The following is a 17160-nucleotide window of genomic DNA, read 5'->3' as shown; positions in this document are numbered from 1 at the left end:
CATTCGCTTTTCTTACAGCTCCAGTGAGGACCCTTTTGCTGAGGTCTCACCTCTTGATATCAAGAATATTCCATGTGACCACAGATTAAAGTGACACGTCCTTTACAGGAAAAACAACCGCCACATGCAATGAAGTGAGTGAAATCTGTAGCGGAGTTTGTAAACGATGGCTCTTGATGCCAATCATTATTAGCTCTTTACATCTTCAGAGCACTGTGCAAACATTAACTTAGGTGATCCTCACTGTGAGCAGCATAAAAATAGGGAAACTGAGGCATAAGGAAGTGGAGTGATTTGCCCAAAGTCCCACTATGGCAGATTCATGATTAGAACTCAGAAGTGCCTGGCTACTGTTCCAATATACAGTCTACTGTGGGCCTGCTGCCTCTCGTTGGTTGGTAAAGTATATGAACATTAATCTATTTGAATCCAACACTTGCTGTAGAAAGCAGGTCTGGTATTCAGGTCAGTCAATCACTAAAGCATGTTACTCTGGATAAGCAGAGAACACATCTTTACTAATGAGATGAGCAAAAAGAGAGTGCATCATATATTTCTGTGACTGCTGCCAGCCGATCAGCAAAGAATTCAAGTTGCAACAATTTGGCTTGAAAACGATCCAACTAAAATTGACAGAATATTCAACAAGCAATTTCTGAGACATGCTTGGTGGTTTGTGCAGTTGGAAAGCTTGGGGGAGGATCCTGATCTTTAAAGTGCTGTAACCGTACTGAGCTAGTTAAGACTGTTGCCGAGATGACTTTTGCCCCAGGTGGCAGATGATGATTTCATTCTCAGGGCCCTCTCTCTACGTTCAGGTTTTCACATGGGCACTCGCCGATGGGAACCCTCGTCTGACCCCACCATTTCCCTATTGCAGAAGCCAGCTGACGAGCCACTCAAAGGGGCAATGGACGTTTGCAATAGGGAAACTAATGCATGTTTTGATCTCTGTAGGACAAGCCTGCCTGCCACTTGGGAAGGTGACGTTTGTTAACATATTGAAGATCCAGTCTCAAACTCAATCCTGTACACATGTGAATTTCTGGGAAGGCAAATGTGCGGGGAGAAAAACCAAGTATGGCTTTACTCTAGATGATCTAGTGGAGTTGAATTTTGGTCTGATCTAAGTCACTTAAACCACTGCAGACTGTATTGTGCACTGAAAAAAGAGGTTCATAACGTATCTTTTGTACTTGATTTCTATAGTGCCGGCTGCTATTAGATTGCAAGACAACACCTGCTGCACAAAGTAAGGCTTAGTCACGGGGGCACAGTCCTCACAGCAGTACTTTGCCAGTCTTATTTAATGATTCCAGCTGTATGTACTGTTGCACGGGTCTTGAGATACTCCTTCCTTCTTCTTTTCAGGAAACAACTCCCCTTACCTGCAATTACACTGAGACATTGCACCAGCTCACAAAATAAAAAAGATTTATAAAGGGTACGGTGACTAAGGTGAGCGCTGCTGACATGTGTCCTCTAAACATTACTGAGGGAAGCACCCTTACATTACCCAATGAGTGCGAATCACATCATTTGTTTCTTAGATTTCTTTTAAATGGGCTAAAAGCATTTTCAGGACCATGTGACTGAAGCAGTTTCTGTAATAGGCATTAATCCTTTATGTGCCTCTGCCCAGCCTCCAAACAGAGGCATCCTCTGGGTCTGCATTCTATGGGCATGTCTACACTACAGCCCTGACATAGGTCGACTTACAGCCACTGCAGTAGTTACTGTCCACACTACCCTCCTTCTATTGGTGTTGCATGTCCTCACCAGGAGCGCTTCCACTGATTGAAAAGAGACAGTGTGGGGGGCTGAAAGCCAGGGTTCTCAGCTCTGCGCAGCTCCTCTTTGGGAGCCCAGCTGCTCTCCAGGGGGCAGGGAGCCTCCAGGCAGCAGCCCCGGTGGGAGTGGGGAGCCAGGGGAAGCCAGGCTCTAGCTGTCTGGCTTTCTTGTCAATTTCACAGCTCCAGCTAATGTAAGTAACACACTGTTTACACAGACACCCTAACTACACCTAGGTAAGCCCTATGCCTCTCATGGAGGTGGAGTTATTATGTTGGTGTAGTGGGGCACTTACATGGGCGGGACAAGGCTGTCGTGTGTACGCTGACATAATTAGGTCAACGTAAGCTGCCTTATGTTGACCTAACTGTGTAGTGTAGGCCAGGCCTATGTGTTGATGTGTTGTGGGAAATCTTGGCATTCCCTTTCCAAAAACGCAGTTACGTGAGGTTGCGGTGTTTAGCAGCAGGCAGAGGGTTAATTTACTTACATGACTGTATAATGCATACACCGAGTGTATGTTGCTTTTCCCCTCTACTGGTTAGCCCACTAGAGGATAATGGCCTCCTACTGTTACCAGTTATTGGAGATACTCCTTTAGCTCAAGTAGCATAGAGCTTGGCTGAAGATTGCAGCTTCAAACCCTTCAGGTGTCCTTGGTGTGTAGGGGAGGGGGTGATTACAATTACTTATAGAAAAAAATCCACACTAGTATTTCTAATAAATAACTTGTTTTAAGTGTAAGTGCTGCCCCATTATTCAGAGTATAACAGGCTGCACACACATTTTTGCAGAGCTCCTGTCACTCTGTGCTGTGCAGATAAGTGCTTCTAAGTTGCTTTTGTAGATAAACAATACCGAGCTCTGTCCAGGCCAAGGTGCTATAACAGCTATCAAGTGTACAGTAACTTCCTTTCCCAACCACCCCACTCTCACCACTGCCCCCCCTCCACGACATATGGTAATTGGGCTTGTGGTTCTCTTTCTAGCTCTGCTGAAGACTTGCTGGGTGACTTTGGGCGTGTCACTTAGGCCAGCATTTTCCAACCCGCGTGTCCAAAGTTAGTCATGCAAAGCCATATTTAGGCATGCGAGGTATGGACAAGCTTCAGTAGGAGGTGAGATTGAAAAGATAGGGCCCTTTTGACAAGAATATCCAGAGTTCTCCTAATCAATTATAACCAACGTTTTAGAAGGAGTGCTAAACCTCATGCTTCAGGGCTTAAGCCAATCTCTAACTATTAGAGAGTAGTAGGAGACAATGTTGGGGCAGGTTGCCCCACATCTGCCAGTTGCAGGGTTCTTACATGTTCCTCTGAAGGATTTGGTGCTGGCTGCTGTCACAGGCATAAGGCTAGGCTAGATGGACTGCAGGTCTGATCCAGTCTGGCAATCTGATTACAGAGGAGACAGTTAGGGGAGATGTTAGAAGCATACAAAATAATAAACAAAGGCTGTAGAGTAGGTAAGTCAGGAGCAGCTAGTCACCTTCTCTCACGGTACATAAATGGTGCCTTCAGTTATAACCCTGTGGGGGGACTGGTGTAGAGCCCTGCAGCAAGACTGGGATCCCGTGAGTCGGCAGGACCCGCTGCCATAAGAGCAGGAGTGGGATTTTTAAAAGTCCCGCGCAGGGCTCTATGGTCAATGAAACTGAAAGGCAACATGATGAAAAGTGATCAAAGGAAATCCTTTTTTACACTATACATATTTAACCTGTGGAACTCATTGCCTGAAGATATCATTGAGACCAAGAGCTTGCTAGGATTCTAAAAAAGGATTGACATTTGTGTGGGCAATGAGAACATCCAAAGAGCATTGGACTGCTAAAAAAATGTTTTAGGAAGGATATTAACCTTCCTAGTTTAGGACATAAACCAACCACTCACTGATAGGGGTTAGAAGGGCACTCCCTGGAAGGGCAGGTTATTCCATAATTATCCACTAGGGGCTTGCTCTGAAACCTCTGGTCAGGCCACTGTCACATGCACAGGTACTGAGCTGTGTGGACCACACAGGTCTAATCTGGTATGTTATTTCCTACCTGCCTATGCACACGACTCAACTGGGACACAGGTTGGTTGGTTGGTTTGTCCCATAAAGAAACCAAAATGGTGGCTGGTAGTATCAGGAAACTATGAAAAGAGCACATCGTACAGGAATCAGTTCCTCCTACCCATGACCATACACTGGCACTGAAATGTTTGCCTAACCTCCCCCTTTCCTGACATGGGGTTCGTCAGTGCTCCAGTCCTCTGTTATGCATCTCCAGCTCAGCAGGTTTCAAACCGGGGGGAACGAATGATGCCATGTTTGCTTCTGTCAGGTGGTTTCTGCCTCAGTTAAAGATTGAGGGCCAGATCCTCAACTGATATACATTGGTGTAGCTCCACTTAAGTCAATGGAGCTCCTCTGACCCACACCAACTGAGGATCCGGCCCATAGGCTGCAAGGTCATTCTGCTGTCAGTTCAACCATGCCACCCTGTGGGTCTCATGCGTTCATTTTGTACAGAGTACAAGGTAAATGAATGCAGCTGAAAGCTGCATCCCAGGAGCCAAATTCCATCCTAGTGGGAGCTCTCACAGTGCGTGTGAGGGAGAAAAGATTAACTTAATATGTGAATGTGCTGCTATGCTGGGGACCAGAGTGCAAGTTCAGACTTCCCCAAGCTGAGAGAGGCTGGGGGCACTATGAAGCAACATGCTAAACCTATGGGTTCAGGGTGTGAACGTCGTTGTGTTGCCCGGAATAATACCCTCATTCCATGGCTGAGGATCAGAGCAGCCTTGACTCGTTCCTTAGAAAAGGTCTGTTCAGGGGCCCCTCACATGGGAGTGGAAAAGAAATGGGAACGGGGGAGTCCCTCCATGTTCAACTCCCTGCTCACAAAGACCATAGGGCTTAAATAAGTATTTTCTACTTCCTTTCTGATGCTTTCAGGGAGTTGGATGGAGATTCATAGCACAGTTGCATATAATTTGTCTTGTATTAATAATCTATTTAAAGTAAAGCTGGACCAAAAGTGGAACCTTAGATCTGAGCCTTTTCTAATGTCTGAGTGGGAGTCAGGTGTTTGGATTCAAATCCCTGTATCTGAACTCCCCCTATTGGTTCTGTTTTGGATCCAAACCCAGAAACATTCTATTTTCCAGATTCAAACTACTTATCTACCTACAGTGTCCTACCTAATCTATCTGTGCCTTTCCAAGGAACCGATCGTGGTGCTATATGTTAAATTCAAAGGAGCTCAGGAATCTCACAAGAAGAGCTTGTGAGACCTTGGCCCTGCTGAAGCCGAAGCCACAGCTAAACCCTAGTCTGCTTCAATCCTAAATCCAAATCCTATCCTAAACCTGATCTGAACTCCACCTCTGTGGCCCATCTCTCATTTAAATCACACTGCAATTTCTGAAAATTCCTGTATAACAAGTTGTTCCTTGCAGATGTCATTTCTGTAATTAGCAGACAGTTTTTATCTCTTTTGCTGGTATCGCACCCTGAAAGTTGGCATGGTGCTCATAACTTTAATCCTTAGGAAACTAGCTGATTCCCTGGTGCATGTTACATAGGAACTGGTTAACTTGTCTGGGGCAGATTGTTGGCTGTAGTGCCAGGGAGGAGAGACCATTTCTGCCTGCTGGGAGGTAAGGGTTATGCTAGAACTTTAGGGTCGTGTGAGAGTCATTCCATCTACACTCTTGCCAGGTTCCCAGACACAGACACACATACTTTGGTGTTCCAGCATGACCCACTTCCCTCTGCTGCTGGTTCCTGACTCCACGTACAAACTGGGAGGTGACACTGGGAATTCAGGTCAAAGAATGTGATGCCCTTGGCCTGATGGTGTAGAGGTGATGGGGTTCCTACCCCAAGTCTTATCCAATTTTGGAAAAGTTCAGAACCAGACCTGAATTCTGCAGCGCTAGCCCATCCCTATTTACACCAACCCTGCAGGTGTGGTGCTGATATTTTTGGTGTTATTGGACTGACCATTAACATATTGGTGCCTGACACAAAGATGGGATTTGGCTTCCTAGTTGCTCTGAATGTGCCCTAGATCTCACTCTCAGGTGTAGGACCTCCTTTTGACCTCTGCTTACTGGTAGGAATGTGCATGGTGGTCTCAGCACCTCTCAGGTGAACCCCTAGCTGGCTGCCTACATCTGCTGGCTAAAGTCCTGGCCCTACTGAAGTCAATGGGAGTTTTGCCATTGACTTCAGTGAAGCCAGGACTTCAATTGCTGTACCTAACACCATCTCTTTTGATGCTGCCAATTCCACCGGTCTCTGTCTAGAGAACCACCCTAGCAATAGGCTCAGAACTGACACTTCACACACGTCCCACCTTTTGCTGTCTTGGGATTGTGCTTACCATGCTGCAACTTTTACTCACAAGTTTGAACCCCAGAGCAGACCTACAAGTGTCTGTATTACATAAAGGAGAGAGAGACATGTGGAGGTCACAGCCAGGAATCTCTTATTCTTTAGTAGTCATGGTCCAAGAGGCCATGTTTAGATCCAGGTTTAGACTAATGTTAGGATCAGGCTTGACAAATGCCACACGTTGGTGACTAGTTCTGATGAGCTATTGTTCCCCAAATGGCAGAAATCTCATAAGATCAGCTGATATTTCCTGTCCTGAATAGTGGAAATCTCACCAGATCTGCTGTTCTCATGACATTTCTGCCATTTGGGGCCAAATCTGAATCAAATGAGGAAAATAGGCCTCTTTGGGGTTTTGGATCCAACTCTGAACCCAAACTATATTTATGAGTAGGTTCAGGGAGGAGGATGGATTTCAGGTTCCAATTTGGACTCCTTTCTGCTCTGAAGATGGGGCTGTACATATTTCAGTGTCCTAGCAGCATAAACCCCCCCACCCCGCACCCCTTGAATGCAGTGAGAGCAGAGTTAGGTCAATACTAAGTGCTTTCAAAGATGCAACACTTAATATAAGAGTGGTTGGAACACAGGAGTAGAAGCCCAGGACTCGTTGCTCTGCCTCACTATCTGGTCATGAGTAAGTCACTTAGGGCTTAATCTTGCAAGGAGATGAGCATTCCTCGAAGGTGTTGAGTTCATACGCGAGGTGAGGTCACTCAACATACTGATGTAGTCAGCACCTGGCAGGACTGACCCTCAGAGACATCGGTATCACAGCTATCATGCTACGTACTTGCTGCAGAGGGGTGTTGCGATGCCGCCTTAATTATTGTCAGTTTAACACGTTTTGAGAACCCGATGAAAGGGTTGGTACCGCTGCACAGTACTTACAATTACTTCTTTATTGTTTATGAAGTGCATTCTTTCATGTCAGAAGTGAACAGAACTCAGAGATGGAGGAGGAAAGCAGCAGGAGGAAAGCAGCCTTCCTAACAGAGAAAAGGAAAATGTGCAAATAAAAAAAATCTTTCCGGGTCAAATGAAAAACAGACACCAGGCCTAGTCCTGATTGCCCTTATGCTGGTGCAAATGGGGAATAACTGCACCAAAATCAGTAGAGTCACCCTCCGGTCATGATATTATGAGATCAGAATCAGGCCCCAAATATATATATATGTGTGTGTGTGTGTGTGTGTGTGTGTGTGTGTGTGTGTGTGTGTGTGTGTATATATATATTTTTTTTTTTTTTTAAATTTCCTCTCTCTATGGATAAAAAGAAAATCTGTTGCTGTTCCAGATTTCAAATAAGCTTTAGGACTTCCATGGATGAATGTGTTACCTGGGGAAAAAAGTGAGGACCGGGTTCATGGCAAAGAAGGCTGGACTTCTGGAGAGTTGATGTCTTGTAACCCAAAAATAGCACTTTATGGCAAAGCAGGCAATCCCATCGTGCGGTACTTGATGGAGCGGGTCATGTCGCATTCTGAATACTTACTGTGGTGTCCAGTTCACCTGAGAGAATGTTTTGTATCTTCCCATTTTTTTAGAACAGTCTTCAAGAGAATTAATGTGAAAAAAGGAAATAGAGCATCCACTTGATAGGCATCTTTTTCAGTTTTAAAGGGACAGACACCACAGTAAGTATTTAGGGAATATGATACGGTAAGTACATTAAAATTCTTTACAGAAAATAACCAAGTTGTTAGATTATTTATGAAACTCTGTACGTATCCTTTTCAAAGAACCTTTCCTACATTTCTTCAGCAGACCAAGGCAGAGCACTGGGACCAACTACAAATATTGTTAGCTTTTAATCAGTAATTGAATAACTCACTTGGGTTAGAGCAGTGGTAAAGTTAAATGTAATTGCTTAATGCATGCTATGCAGACCAAATGTAGTCTGAAACGCTTTTCAAACATGTTGTTTTTCTTTTGCATGGTGATTTGGCCTTTCTCTTTTTTGTTTAAGAAAAATAAATTGGTTTGGGTCTCACCTGCGAATGTTGATTTTTCAGGAGCAAATTCCACCAGTCCATGGGGCTTAGTTAGATTCCTGTTATGTCTCCTCCCAGCCTTGGTCATTCATTGAAATTGGAGAATGAAAACCAAGGAGGTCATTCAAAGAGAAATTCACCCTAGTGCAGAGGGCCTCTGGGGGCTAAAATGGGACTTAAGTGGTGTCTTGGCCTTGTGCTACTCTGCCGTACTGAGGTGAATTTCACTCATTCCTTCCTTACCCAGTACTGGGCCGTTCCCTATAATACATGTTATGGTGTTTTTGTCCAATCCGGTTTTGAATGTACCAAGCAATGGGGCTTCTACCCCTTTGCTAGGGGAGTCCATTCCACAATCTGACAGATCTCCCTGGAAGTTTTCCTGGTAGACTGTATTTTCCTTTCTTGATTGTTTACCTCATTATTGTTGTTTATTAATACCTGTGATGCTTGTATTTGCCTGTGAGAGCTTCCATTTCAGGCTGTTAAATCTATCAGCTCTAAAAATCCAGAATTACGGTTAAAAAGTCGGCATGCACTGATCCAAGAGGGTAGGTGTATGATCTGTCTAGAGCGACAGCTATTCCCTGCTCAGCCACAGACTTTCTGAGTGGCTTGGGCAAATCCCTTCATCTCTTCGTGCCCCTGTCTGTAAAAGGGGAATACCTCACAAAGGAGGTGCTCAGATACTACGGTGAATGGGGCAATATAAATAACTAGATTTATACGGATAGGAGCTTAATGCTGAGAGATGCTGAACCCCTCTTGTAAGTTACTCAGTGCGGCTTATGAGATGCTGAGCAGCAGCTGAAGGTGTTCAGTGTCTCACAGGGGTATCCATCAACTCACCAGATTGACCTGTGAGGCGCTAGAGGTGGTGTTTTCAAAAGTGCTCACTCTTGAACTAAGTGCTCCCACTGAAGCCATTGACTTCAATGTCAATGAAGTCAATGGCTTGAAGTCATTGGCTGAAGTCATTGACTTCAGAGGGAACAGAGATAGGTCAACACTGAAAGCTTTTGAGAATTTCACCCAAGAAAGTTGGCTTAACTAACCTTCAGAGGAAGAGTTAAAAACCAGTATACTGAATGAAGTTCTAGTGGCCACCATGCATTGTGATTGTCTAGTCTGACCTCCTGTATAGCACAGGCCATAAAACTTCCCCAGAATAATTCCTAGAACATATCTTTTAGAAAAACATCCAACCTTGGTTTAAAAATTGCATGTGAGGCAGAATCCACCACAACCGTTGGTAAATTGTTCCAATGGCTAATTATCCTCAGTGTTAAAAATTTACACCTTATTTCCAGTCTGAATTTGTCTAGCTTCAACTTCCAAGCATTGGACTGTGTTATACCTTTCTCTGCTAGATTGAGGAGCTGATTATTAAATATTTGTTCCCTGTGTAAATACTTATAGCCTGTGATCAAGTCACCCCTTAACCTTCTCGTTGTTAAACTAAACAGATTGAGCTCTGTGAGTCTATGACTATATGACATGTTTTCTAATCCTTTAATCATTCTCATGGATCTTCTCTGAACCTTTTCCAATTTAACACCCCTCTTGAACTGTGGGCACCAGAACTGGACACAGGATTCCAGAAGTGTTTGCACCAGTGCCAAATATAGAGATAAAATAACCTCTCTACTTCTATTCGAGATTCCCTTGTTTATGCATCCCAGGATCACATTAGTTCTTTGGCCAGAGGGTTACACTGGGAGCTCATGTTGAGCTGATTATCCACCATGGCCCACAAATCTTTTTCAGTGTCGCTGCTTCCCAGGATAGAGTCCCACATTCTAGAAGTTTGGCCTGCATTCTTTGTTCCTAGATATATACATTTACATTTGGCCATATTAAAATGCATATAGTTTGCTTAGTTTACCAAGTTTACCCAGTTTACCAAGCAATCCAGATTGCTCTAAATCAGTGTTCTCTTCTCTTCATTATTTACCACTCCCCCCAGTTTTTGTATCATCTGCAAACTTTAGCAGTGATGGTTTTGTTTTCTTCCAGGTCATTGATAACAATGTTAAATAGCATAGGGTGAATAACTGATCCCTGCAAGATCATAGAATCATAGAAGATTAGAGTTGGACGAGACCTCAGAAGGTCATCTAGTCCAATCCCCTGCTCAAAGGAGGACCAACCCCAACTAAATCATCCCAACCAGGGCTTTGTCAAGCCGGGCCTTAAAAACCTCTAAGGATGGAGATTCCACCACCTCCCAAGGTAACCCACTCCAGTGCTTCCCCACCCTCCTAGTGAAATAGTTTTTCCTAATATCCAACCTAGACCTCCCCCACTGCAACTTGAGACCGTTGCTCCTTGTTCTGTCATCTGCCACCACTGAGAAGACTGGATACATATCCTGTCAGTGATAATTCCCCATTTACAGTTACATTTTGAGACCTATCAACTAGCCAGTTTTCCATCCATTTAATGTGTGCCATGTTAATTTTATACTGTTCTAGTTTTTTAATCAAAATGTCACGCGGTACCAAGTCAACTGCCTTACAGAAATCTAAGTATATTATGTCAGCCCAGTCACCTTTATCAACCAAACTTGTAATTTCATAAAAAAAAAAGCTATCAAGTGAGTTTGACAGAATCTAGTTTCCATAAACCCATGTTGATGTGCATTAATTACATTACCCTCTTGTAATTCTTTTTTAATCAAGTCCCATATCAGCCGCTCTGTTATCTTGCCCGGGATCGTTGTCAGGCTGGCAGACCTATAATTACCAGGGTCATCCTATTTACCCTTTTTAAAAATTGGCACATTAGCTTTCTTCCAGTCTTCTACAACTTCCCCAGTGCTCCAAGACTTATTGAAAATCACACTAGCCATCCAGCAAGCTCCTCCAGCAGCTCTTTTAAAGCTGTTGGATGCAAGCTATCTGGACTTGCTGATTTAACAATGTATAAGTCTAGTAGCTTCTGTTTAAATCCTCCAGAGTTATTAGTGGAATGGAAAGTGTTATCACCATGTGATGAGACAATTTTCTCTGTTTTTTCCCCCCAAATACAGAACAGAAATATTTATTAAACACTTCTGCTGTTCTGCATTATGAAAAATAATTCTACCATTTATATCTAATAATGGGCCAGTACCAATGTCAGAATTCTTTCTGTTCCTAATATATTTAAAGGACTCCTTATTGCCTTTAACTCTGCTGGCGACAGGTTTTTCCTTGGCTTCCCTTATCAGTTTTCTACAATTCCTAACTTCTGATTTATATTACTACAAACACATATTACTATGTAAAATTATCAGTGTTTGTCAGTAGTAACCAGCAAGTAACGCTGGCTTTTCACTCTAGTTACAATAGAGATATCTGTGATAGCTAAGTGGAAGCAGGATCTGGGAGCGATAAGAGAAGAACTGTAGGGAGGACCAGTTATAAATTGTCAGGAAAAATAGATAGAAAGTCAATGAGGGAAAGAAAATAGAAGGGAGACATGACTAGTCAGCTAAAGAAAGTCTGAGAAGGGATGTGAAAAGCCATGCAAAGGAAGATTTAGATGTGCCACATAGTTTGAGACTGAGTGAAGTGACTGAGGAGAGGATTCTGGGATAGCAGTGTAGGTAGCATTGCAGAAATCAAGGTATGATCTCACATAACACTCAGAAAGTGGTACTGAATCTTCAACTTCCATTTTATAAGGGCTATAGGAATTGCCATAGCTGTGGTCCAAGCAGGCTGGTGTCCTTTCTCCATAAGTGTCCAGTAGACAAGAAACCCCGTAGTGGACAACTAAGGAATAACATGTTTATTGGGAGGTGTTTCTTCTTCCCAGCCCTTCCCCAAGGGGCTGACATATACTCAACAGAGACACACTGACAAGAGACTCCGGGCATTGATTCAGAGAAACGGGGCTTGTGCCCACTAAAAATGGGGGCTCCCCAGGTTGACAAAACAAAACATCAAGCTTCCCGACACAAACTTCTCCTTCTACCTCATCCCCCCACAGCCGGCATTCCTCAACATTTCTCTCTGGGCGCATTCCACCATCTCTGCCTGTGAGGCCCAGATCCCAAAGCTCCTGCTGCCTTTATCTACTCCTGAGTCCCTCTTAACAACAGCACCCCACTGGGATTCATCTGCAGTGGGAGCAATGGTCTGAACCCAAGCTTCGTGATGGCGTTTGAACCCCCAACTTACTAGACAAGGAGCCGGGGTCACATATAACGTCACTGCAAAATGGGAACCTGTTTAAAAAGCTGTTTAAAACTGGTTTTCAAAAAGATCCACACATCTAAGATAACGCTCAGTTTTCCATTTAAGAAATTACACAAGAGTGAGCTGAATGGTGCTAAACACCTTATTCACACGGGGCCCATCCTGGGGTCCTTACTCAGGCAAAACTCAGGTAAATCTCAGAGAGAACTAGAAATGATGCCATAGGCAATGAATGATTTAAATCACTGGTCTCTGTTTCATTGATTCCCAGAGTCATATTATGCATAGCTCATGAGTATTTGGAGAATACTGGGACTATGTGAATGTGGATAGGAATCCTGTCATTTTCACAGATTTTAACACAAACGATTATTTATCCAAACAGTTGTGCTGAAAATGTCTGATTCATTATGTGTTGTTCTGTTTGAAAAATGTACTCATCCAATCAGGCTGCAGAAGTAATACCATGTGACTCAGGCAACCGGGCACTCAACACAAGTAGCTTATAGACAAAGGTCTGGTTTACCCATGGAAGATTTACAGGTATAACAATTTTGGTTAGGAGTGAATTTTTTTACCAAAATAGTTACACCAGTACAACCCCCAATGTGGGTGCAGTTATACTGGCAGGTAGCTTATATTGGTATATTTATTTCCCTTCCTGTATGGGGAATAAATTAAACTGGCATACACACTTTTATTCCAGTATAACTACCTCCACAGTGGGGGGGGGGGGGTGTTGTACCACTTTATACAGATATAGGTAAAGCAGTACAACTTTCTAGTGTTGACAAGGCCAAAGTAAGCAATCCCTTAATTCACATGACATTGTTTCTGACTTGGCATTTTGAAATAGGAGAATAATGAACGGCCGATACCAAATACGGTAATGAGAAAGGTCAGAACAGCACAATGAATCGCACTGTATTGCCAACCTCAAGCATTCAAAAATCTTGAGTCAGCACTGCAAAAATCACAAGCTAGGTTTACAAATTATGAATGGCCTAGCGGTTAGAGCACTGGACTGCGATTCAGGAGACCTTCGTTCGAGGCCTAGCTCTGCCAGTATCCCACTGGGTGATATTGGGCAAGTCACTGTGCTGCTGTGTGCCTCCATTTCCCCTCTGGTGTAATGATACTGCCTTTGTAAAGCAGTTTGAGATCTACTGATTGAAATGTGCTATATAAGAAGCAGGTATTATTATTATTTTGGGGTCTTTTTATTTATTGGCAGATTTTTTTTTAAGCTTTTCAGAGCACTTGAGTCACATTTTCAAGCTTTTCTCTTTAACTATGAGGGCTGGAAATGTGCAGTGAAATCCTGGCTCAATTGAAGTCAATGGCTGAACTCTCAATGACTTCAGTGGAGCCAGGATTTCATCTTTCCTTTTTTCTTTTCAAAGACCGCGGAATTTGCACCCATTTGCGTGACTCCAAGAGCCAGGTTCCCTCCCAGCTCTCACTGTGTCTGGCAGCATGCAGGGCTGCAGCGAGGGTGGGAGGTCTACTCCTTTCTGGGCCTGCTCACTCTCTGCATGAGCCTCTCCCTCTGTGGGTCTCCATATTCGTGACAGGGCAGAAGAACTAACCCCACTAAAGGGTAAGGCACTGGGAAAACAGAGCCTCAAAGGGAAGAGGCCAGGCAGCCCTCAAGAGGAGAAGAATTCTGACCCTAGCAGCAGCAGTGAGAGAGGCCACACTGGGACAGAGGTGGAGAGGAGATTCATTGAACCCCATTCCCCCCCACACCCACTCCTCCTGGCCCCAGTGAGAGAAGTGGCCAGGGGGGTGAGGAAGTGGAGACCCATTCAACAATCCTCCAGCCCCAGTGAGAGACAAGCAGACATGGAAGAAGTCTGGGGATAGGGCATGTGGCGGGGAGAGAGAGGGTTGCCAACTTTGTAATATTTAAAAACCGGACACTCCAGCAAGAGTGCCTGAACCTCCCCTGCTCCGCCCCTGCCCCTGAGGACCCGCCCCCCATTTGCTCCTCTTTCCCCCTCCCTCTGTCGCTCATGGCTTTTCCCCTCTCTCCCCCTCCCTGCGTGGGTCGGGAGAGGCTCTCCTGCAGAGCCAGGGCTGGGAGCTGCAGCCACCTGATGCAGGTAGGAGGTGGCCCTGACTGAGTAGGGGCTGGTGCAGGTGATGACTCAGCACCTCCCTGCCTGCAATAACCAGACTTTGGGCGTCCGGTCAGTAGATCTGACCGGACACAGTCAGATCCCCTTTTTGACCAGACTTTCGAGTCAAAACCCAGACACCTGCTCACCCTAAAGGGAAAGGGAGAAAGCAGGTTTGCTCCATAACATACCAATCCAGCCCCAGGGAATGAAACAGCCACTGAAGGGGAGTAGAGACGTGTTGCAGAGCGTGAGTTCTGCTAGGACTGTTTCCCATTCCCTGCCACTGGGCACAGACACAGCCAAATCCAGCAGGGAGATGGAGTCTGCAAACACAAGGGCGGGTGCATTTTCCAGTTGTTCAGCCAGCTCCATAATGTCTCTGAATCCACGTTTAATTGCCTATGTTTGTTGTTTCCTCTCGTTAGCAAGTTATTTGACCCTCCTCAGCATATAAGTAACATGATCCGCTCTCCCTAAATTTGCACAATGTTTTGCCCCCATCTTTTAAGTATGATACGATTTCCATATACAGCTCCGGCAGTTATATCGTGTTAACACAGTCCTGATGTTACCCAGTGGTTTTCATTGGCGTACATGCATTTGACCCTGGCATCGCAATGTGGTTTATACAGACTTTTGCTGGCATTGCCTCCGTTTGTTCTCCGCCAAAATGTGCTTTTCTTGATGTAACGTCGTCCTTGGCAAGATCTATATAAAATAATCAACTTTCACGTAGACCATGAAAAAACACCAGGGAACTTAAGCTTTACAAATATTAGAACTGATCCTGGAGTAGTTATTGCATAATTTCACTGGATTTTTTTAAGGGGGAGGAGGAAATGGATGGTGCCTTTTTTGTCTCCTGTTGGCGCTGGGGGAGAGGAGGTTGCGGGGGGGGCGGGACTTCTATAAAGAAATCCCTGAAAGTTTTGGGTTGTGTTGTTTTGTTTAATTCAGCTTGTGTTTTATTTTGGAAAATACAGACCCTGCTCCTGCCCCCCCACTGAAATCAATGAGCGGTCTGAGTCTGTCTTCACAACACATTGCTTGGTCCACCTTTTACCTTTGCTCATAAAGGGGTGATGATGGGGTAGTGGTAGCATGGGACTTTGGTGGAGATTTTGCGGGTGGATGGGATCGATTAATCATGGTTTTCTGTATGTTATCACTGGGTTATTCAGGTTGGTCCTGGGATAACTGGTGGGTCTGTTTAATATTGTATTAATAAAATACATCTAGGGCACCCAGAGCACTGGGTGGGTGTTATTTTATCAATCCAAATAAATTAACAAAATAAATATTGACTTTAATGGTCGGGATTAGGCCTATGAGGAACATCTTGTGTCTTCCCTCTTCTTTTTGGAGATCCATAAACCTGGGCTTGGGGAATTTTTCTATATCCCTTTCTATACCCCTAGGAGCATATCGACTCAGAAGGGGCACAGAAAAGGAGATGTTCTGTGGCAGCTGGAAGGGTGGTCAGTGAGGAGTGGCCAGAGGGGATCTGGGAGAAGCAAGGTGTTAAAGGAAGTAGGTGCTATTTGAGACCCATTGGGTGCTTAGAGCACTAGGGCCTGAGTTGTAGTATGCAGAACATGCTACCAAGGGCTGATTTGGGACAAAGGTTGGTGCCCGCAGCAATAGGCGGGTGGTGATGACAAATCTTTCACAAGCTGTATTCAGGGCTTGTCTTCCCACAAACCAGGTAAATCCTGCAACGTGCTGACGGCCTTCCACCCTCAATAAAGCCACTGGGTGTGGAGGGCTGCTCGTGCCTCCCAGCAAGCACTCAGCAACACGCAGTGTGCCAATGTCAGACCAGCGCTGCCCTCTGAGGTGCAGCACGCTCTCAACTCCCGCTGGGTTCACTCAGAGTTAGGAGCACGCGCACCTTGAGAGAACAGGCCCCAAGCCTGGCTCAGTAACCCGCCGTGATCCTGGGGTTCACTAACTCCATGGGATCACAGGCTGAGGACAAAACTGATCAGCTGCACGTTTTCGCTGCTCGTGAAGTCGCACAAGAGGGCGCCTATTTGGGATTTTAAACCCTATGCACACTGGGTATGGATCTGCACGCCAGAGCTGAAAGGTGTCAATTTAATCTCAGACATACCCACGCCAGCTCTGATCGAGCCACTGCACTAAAAACACTGCTGTAGCCACAGCAGCTTGAGCAGCAGAAGGGGGCTAGCCGCACGTGTATGTACCTAGGGGCTCAGATGGGATCATACTTGGAGCAGCTAGCTCATGCCGATGCTTGCACCACCATGGCTTATGCTTCTGTTTTTAGCGCACTAGCTCAATCAAAGCTAGTGCAAGCTGAAAATTCTGCCTCCCAACCCCAGTGTAGACATACCCACAGTTACTTGGAAACTGGTCACCCTCTCTGTCCCAAAATTTGCTCACCCCCTGTTAAAGGCATAACAGCCCTGCCTTGTATTAAACATTTTGCTGTAACTATATGACAGTATAATATAGCAGCAAAGAGTCCTGTGGCACCTTATAGACTAACAGACATATTGGAGCATAAGCTTTCGTGGGTGAATACCCACTTCGTCGGATGCATGTAGTGAACTCCAATACGTCTGTTAGTCTGTAAGGTGCACAGGACTCTTTGCTGCTTTTACAGATCTAGAATAACACGGCTACCCCTCTGATACAATATAGCAGACACAGCTGATG

General features: G+C 44.8%; 1 protein-coding gene across 1 annotated transcript in view; it reads left to right on the top strand.

Annotated features, from left to right (window-relative positions):
* XKR6 (XK related 6) overlaps positions 1-17160 on the top strand; it is a 300323-nt gene that overhangs the window by 270356 nt on the left and 12807 nt on the right. The gene's annotated exons all lie outside the window — the stretch shown is intronic.

Source organism: Natator depressus, chromosome 3 (assembly GCF_965152275.1).
Source record: "Natator depressus isolate rNatDep1 chromosome 3, rNatDep2.hap1, whole genome shotgun sequence".
NCBI classification, from domain to species: domain Eukaryota; kingdom Metazoa; phylum Chordata; order Testudines; family Cheloniidae; genus Natator; species Natator depressus.
The sequence above is the reverse complement of the archived record's forward strand: the minus strand, read 5'-3'. Positions and strand labels throughout refer to the sequence as shown.